The sequence below is a fragment of the Pyxicephalus adspersus genome, chromosome 2 (genome assembly GCF_032062135.1).
Source record: "Pyxicephalus adspersus chromosome 2, UCB_Pads_2.0, whole genome shotgun sequence".
Taxonomy (NCBI): domain Eukaryota; kingdom Metazoa; phylum Chordata; class Amphibia; order Anura; family Pyxicephalidae; genus Pyxicephalus; species Pyxicephalus adspersus.
In genome coordinates this window covers 100,247,444-100,254,299 of record NC_092859.1, presented here as the reverse complement: position 1 = coordinate 100,254,299, position 6,856 = coordinate 100,247,444, and positions in this window count along the sequence as shown.

The following is a 6,856-nucleotide window of genomic DNA, read 5'->3' as shown; positions in this document are numbered from 1 at the left end:
GAATGCAAGGGTCACTGGACAAGCAAGAATACTAGTAAAATGTTCGAGCTGTAATAGCTGCTGGACAAGCAGAAATACTTTTAGAAATTGTACAGAACAAATTGTTGTTAAGTTTGCTTGACAAGCAACATAGTTTTCAAAATGCTATAAACAGTTGTTAAGAAAAGCTATATATTACTATTGGATGCGAGAACAAACTGCGCAGTGACATTGCTCCTTTTGAACAAACTGATATTTTACATATAACAAAATTTGGTGTTAGGGAGTAGATTAAAAAAGTGATATTGCTATGCAAAATCTAGAACAGGGGTGTCAAACTCAAATACACCGTGGGCCAAAATGAAAAATTTGGACAAAGTCGAGGGCCAACCTTGTTATTTATTGAAAAAATATCTTCAATTTAGGAAGTTTGCTAATGAATGTCAATAGAGGAGGGGGCACTTTTGGGTCCTGATTGACGTGCTAGCAGTGAATTTTTAGATTGGCCTGGTGGTCTGTCCACCAGGTGGTCTGACGCACTGTCCACCACCAGGCCAGCTCTAGTAGACATTTAGTATTTTCTTTCAGGCCAAATATAATTACAGCGGGCGCCAGATTTGGCCTGCGGGCCTGAGTTTGATACCTCTGGTCTAGAACAATAAAGTATAGTGCCATAAATTGGTGGACTTTCATTCCCATGTTCTTGCAAAAGGTAAATTTAAACATAAATTGCACATATAATTTCATATAGATGTACATGAAAACTGCGGATGAACATCACGTTTCTATGGATTTGATCCAGTAGTGGAAGGTCCAAAAATTCTGCTGAAATTCTTCCATATGGCCAAATCTACTTAAATGCTTCCATGTGGAGTCACTCCTATGAATGTTTACTCCCAATGCATTCTCTATTGAAAACAATGAAAATGCATCAAAACACAAATCAACATGTCCATTATTGTATGTTTTCAACAAGCATTGCAAAATACTTTATAATTAATCTCAGCATACATTATAGTTAAGAATAAACAGAATTACCAAATTCCCATAAAATTTCTCTAGCAACAGCAGAAAAGATTGTAGTTAAGGATAACACAGAAAAAAATTATTTTTTGGGATAATAGACAAAGTAATCTAAAAAACAAAAAAGGGACTGCTGGTGACCTGGAAGGTCTGTATGAAAGAAGCCATACAATGCCATACAACGTATGTGTTTTTTCACTTGTGACATGTTTCCACATGCCTTAGACTTTGTTAATATGTTCAGGACCTTTGCAATTAACTTGTAAAATGATCACGTTAAATAAGTGAAATAGCAAAAATTAGGTTTATTTCTGCAAACTTAGCAACTAAAATTAGCATTTTTTACTTGAAATCAACTTCACAAAAATCTCCTCCTTATCCCTAACAATAATTGTCATCAGACTAAGGACATCTAGTGGCTGAAAAAAGTACTGTAGGGTACATTCCTAGACTGGGGCAGAATATTATTTCAAAAAATAGTTCTTTGATCATTCCTTTTAACAGGCTATTCATTTGTTTAATCTAATTTTTGGCTACTGTTCAGCTTTTGATTATGCACAAAGCAACCATCTCTGGATGGAGTAAACATCCAGTGAAGTGCATTTCATATACTCCTTAGTATTTTTTATTGTTAAACAATTTACCTTCAAATTCAACCCACTCACATTACATTTGCCAGATTTATTTTTACTCACCAGGTTAGCACTTAGTACATTTAATTTTTAATTTCCTTTTATCTGACATTTCAATGTAAACAGGCAAAGATACAAATGCACATTTCCCTATATTCTATTGATTATAAACATATACAAGATATCATCCTGACATATTTTATTTTCTATTTATTGGTTTTTAGTTTTTATACCTTTGTGTTTACTGACAATAGAGAGCAACGGATTCATTATTCTACATTTTCAGTGTTACTTTTCTTGCTTCGGGCCAAGTATTTTTTCAATTTTTCAAAATGTTTCCATTTGACAGCCTGCATTTTTCACTATGCTAGTTAGCTCAATAAGGTTATTCAAAATGAATATTTTATGAATAAACATGCATGGATTCATCAACAGAAGCAGCTTGTGCATTTTAACACAATATACTTTTATACATCAAAATGTCAGAAAAATACAGTAAGTCAAATTTAGTACAATTTGAAAGCTAGCAAGTTAGTGTCAGTAATGTTATTACCATAAGCACCTGTTTTGTTTCCTTAAACCCATGTAAGTTAATTAAAAATGCTTTTTAACTTTGTGTGTAAAGAACAATTACTTACTTGGCAATGGTAAAAAAATAGTTTTTGTCTGCTAAAAAGTTTATCAGAATTCAGGTTTGCTCAATAGTTAAGATGATTAAACATGTGTTGTTTAGTATTATTAAATTTCCCTATGTCTGGCCTCTCAATGTCATGAGTATCCGCTCTTCAATCAATCATGAATACTGCTGCATGGCTTATCAACAAGTCACACTATCCCTGATCCTTTGCTTATGTTCATCAGTCTTTCTCTGACTTAACTTTCGGAATAAATCAATAAATTTGTTTCAAAAAAATGTAGCTACACATGGATTCAAATTCTTCAAAGGTACATACAGTTGCAGTTTTATAACATATATAAAATGTTTAAGATGACAGCCAATCACCACCAAGTGTTGACCACAAGTGTTGACATATCTATACTTTAGTCAATTCTCTTTTAATCATTTGACGTTCTACAAATATGATATGATAGGCTTCTACAATATGCATTGTTCTTTGGGTATATGAATTTGTTTTACTTTTGAAGGATTTGATCATTCATGGCAACTTAATATATCAACCTGTCCAATAATTTTTACACATCAGTAATCACATGGTGGTTTAACTATAAATTTGTTACATTTTCCATCTTGGAATAAAACACAACTTATGTTTGCTACATTTTTTGTTCAGTAGCATTTAAAAAACCATGCTTGGATGTAATATAAATTTAGTCACTTAGATCAGTGGTCGCCAACCTTTTTGGACACACGGACCAATAAATTTACCAGCTTCAGACCGCACATCAAGAGACACAGCCCCCCATTTCCCTGAGCCTGCGATACAAACAGGGGACATGGTCTGCAGCTCTGGCCGGTGCGCCCCCCCCCACCGGGGTTCTTCTCCTGACCCCACTCGGGGGCGCACTGGCCAGAGCTGCAGACCACCAAATTTTTCTCGCAGACCACTGGTGGTGACCGCTGACTTAGACCATGCATGCAGCAAAAAAAAACATAGTCTAAAGTTTGGTGTTCCTAAGTTGAATACTTGTTTAGGGTAAGTGGGCCTGATTTTTTAAAGCTGTCAATGCCTGGAGAAAACGGACTATCATGGGAGTACCTGGGGGGTCCAGTAGCCTGGAACGGTTTTCTTAAAAATAAATTGCTATTAGTTGGCAAATGTTTTCAACCCTTGACGGGGTCAAAGCAGATATAAGTGATACTCACTAAAAATGTCATGACTAATTGGCAAAGCTGGAATATTTTTAGGAATTCAATAAACATACTATGCTTTAAGCATTGGGTTTTTGCTTTGTAATGTGTCCCCTACAAAAAGTCAAAAACATCTTCCACTATCAAACTATGAAGGAAAGTACAAATAAAATCAGCCCACGAAGTGCATGATGTAGGAAAGAACAAAAATGTGTATGTTAAGCAAAAGGACTTGGTCCAGTAGCATACAAATTATTAAGTCCAATGTTGGAACCTCTTTGGATGGAGATTTTACTGTTGGAGCCAGAATAAACTGAGCTATGCTATCTTTCATGCTGAGGACACGTCGTGTTGATGAATCTGGAGCTAGGACATAAAAGTTGGCTAACCATGCGTGTTTGGAAGCAGGTGGTCTGGTATAAAGCTAGGAGACAGACTAGACACAACAGAATCCCAGTAGCAACGTTCTTGAAGGATGGTGGGAACTCCCCTGTTGGTTGACTAGGGTTGCTGAGATACATGCATGAAACCAGAGGTAGGGAAAACAGAGCCACTGCCTGTGTCTGCAGATGACTACAAAGCAGAAGGAGGAAAAATGGCAAGATTCCCACATGGGCCCTGATTTATTAAATCTCTCCAATGCTGGTGAGAATACACTTTCATCAGTGAAGCTGGATGATCCAGAAAACCTGGAAAGGATTTCTTAAGGTAATTTGCTGTTAGCAAATGTTTTCAATCCTGGACCAGATCCATGTCAGGTTTGCTGGATCACCCAGGTTCACTGATGAAAGTGTATTCTCTCCAGCCTTGGAGAGCTTTAATAAATCAGGCCCATGTACTCTGCCATACCACATGACCCAAAAAGAAATCAAGTGGCTCACCAGATCTCAAGTTCATGGAAAAACTGCTGAGCAATTCTCTACCCTAGAATGGTTCCACTCACAGAAGATGGTTATGGCTTCCTGTACTTAGAAGATGTCCTAATGCTGTGGGTATTGTTACCATGTTGTACCCACCTGTATTGAGTATTGTTTACTTTATAGCATGTACATGTCTAATTTCCTGTACTCCACTCATTTAAATGTAAACTTTTCTTTCTTTAACCTAGGCATATCTGTCTAGCAGGGGTTCGGTAGCCTGGTGATAAGATTTTCTGAGAAAGTGACCGAAGCCCTGGTAAAACATTGGCTCATGCCACCATGTCTGGACCACACCCCCTTAAAGTGCCTTTTTACAAATTAGTGTTTGTTATAAAAAAATATCTAGTTACCTCAATCTAATTTATTATTAGTGTACTATTTTAATATTGATAGTTGATTCCTTTTCCACATCATCTCTCCTTTCTTTTTCTCAACATCATTAGAAACGCTTCTGGAATTCAATTTGTCCGACAGAAGGTCATTGTTTTTAGTACAGTAAATAAATATTTGCTTATACCAGCAATTTTAACTACTAATTAGAGTTAATATTATTTAGCAGAAAACATGTTTTTAATCCAAAGTAATTCAATGCTTGGCAGCTCTTCGAACCTAATTCTCCCTCCCATACCGAGTTGATGGACTGATTATTTGTTTACACAAGATGAAAGAGTCAATAAGTGAGTTTTTCAAATCTGTGTACAGGGACATTTGTCTTTTAGATAGGAAGTTGCATGCCCGCAGCAAAACACAGTGTGACTGTTTGGAAAAATACCATTTGCTTTAAATATGCTGCTGAGAGTATGCACTTAACTAGCAATAGAAATTGAAGAAATCATTATTTTCTATTGTGTATCAGATTAAGATCACTTTCTTTGCAAACTTTAATTTTTATTTCAAGATACTATTAATGACTGCAAACTGAGGTTTCAATCATTTCACCAAGTATCTGTAGGTGATAAATAAGCTAAAGCATATAGACATTGCTTGCCCAACCTATTTTGAATTAGATGAATGCACACAACTTCACATGTAGTTTACTTTCCTCCAGATTAAAGATGGCATGTGTGACATTCTAAAACATACAAGCATACTGTTATTTTAGGATTACCAACTTCATTAAAAAAGGACTTTCATACCTAAATGTCTGAAATTATTTATTATGCCTAAGTATAGACATAAAAAAGCAGAGGGTAGGGGTGTTTAATTAGCCTAATTAGCCAAAATTGTAGATTTTGTATAATTAAAATCCCAATACTTTTGTCAATCACAGGTTTTGTCCTAAGGCAAAAGGAAACATTACTTTAAATGTGACACTTTATTTATTTACAATTTTTTTTTTAGGAAAATAGTCACTATGTTGTATAGTAAGGAATCACTTGCTTGGGGAGCAATATAGAAACAAGTTAAATACAAATCAATAAAATAGCATACCTTAAAGCTGCAGGTGTTTTTTTTTCATTGGTAACAATTGGAATGGGGAGCTCCCCCAAACAAAATAGGGGTTCTTTTCTAGGCATGCAACCTTCCTAGGCAGAAAAGGAGGACAACAACAGTGTAGCTACCACCAACTCCTGTTTTGGCCAGGCAAGATGATCACCATAGTATAATGCCAAAGTTAATTCATGGACTTGGCTGGCCATATACTTAATCCCATCTTTTAAAAAACTCTGCACACTCACTCACATCAACTACTTGTTGCCCCGTTGACAACCTCCTTCATTCATTGATGGCTAACATTCATTGTTGGCAAAAAAATCACACAAAGAATGTCAGCTAAAGGCTGCTACTGAAACTGTTCACAAATGGAGGGAGTCTGACATCTATAGCTAAAAATGATCTCTGTTATTTTTTTCCTCGAAGATCAATTAAAATAAACCTGTTTTTTACCAAAATGCTGTTCTGAAATATTATTCCAAGTTAGACTTATCTCATAGTACTGTGTCTGGGGTAGGTGCTGTGGTAGCTTTCTATGCTTGACCCACCACACCATGCCCACCCTGCCCAACCTGAGCTAAGTTTCAGTGGCCTGAGCTCCATCATTTAACCCAGGGTTGACTGAGACAGAACCTTCTCACTGATCACACCTCCTCCCTGGCCCCTGCGCTGACTGAACTGATAAATTTCTCCTTTAGATTAGTGTTTGTCCTTCAGACATGCAGGTGTCCTTCTAATGCAAAACAAACCTTCATTTGTCAATACCTAGTCTCTACCTACCTGCCCTACCTCTAGCTATTCTTCTTCTATTCATCTTCTTCCATATGTGTTTAAACTACTTAGGTGTCTTGTTTCCAAAAACTAACATAATTTCTGAACTTCAACTGGCTACTCAATCTTTTTTAATCTGGCCTGTGGCTAACACACTCAAGTGGAATATCTGGAATATCTCTGTGTAACAATATAATCCACCAACAGTGTCCACACACTAGATACAATCGTTTGACTGATGCAGGGAGGGACATGTAAAGGAGAAAGTGTACCGCAGAAACATGCAC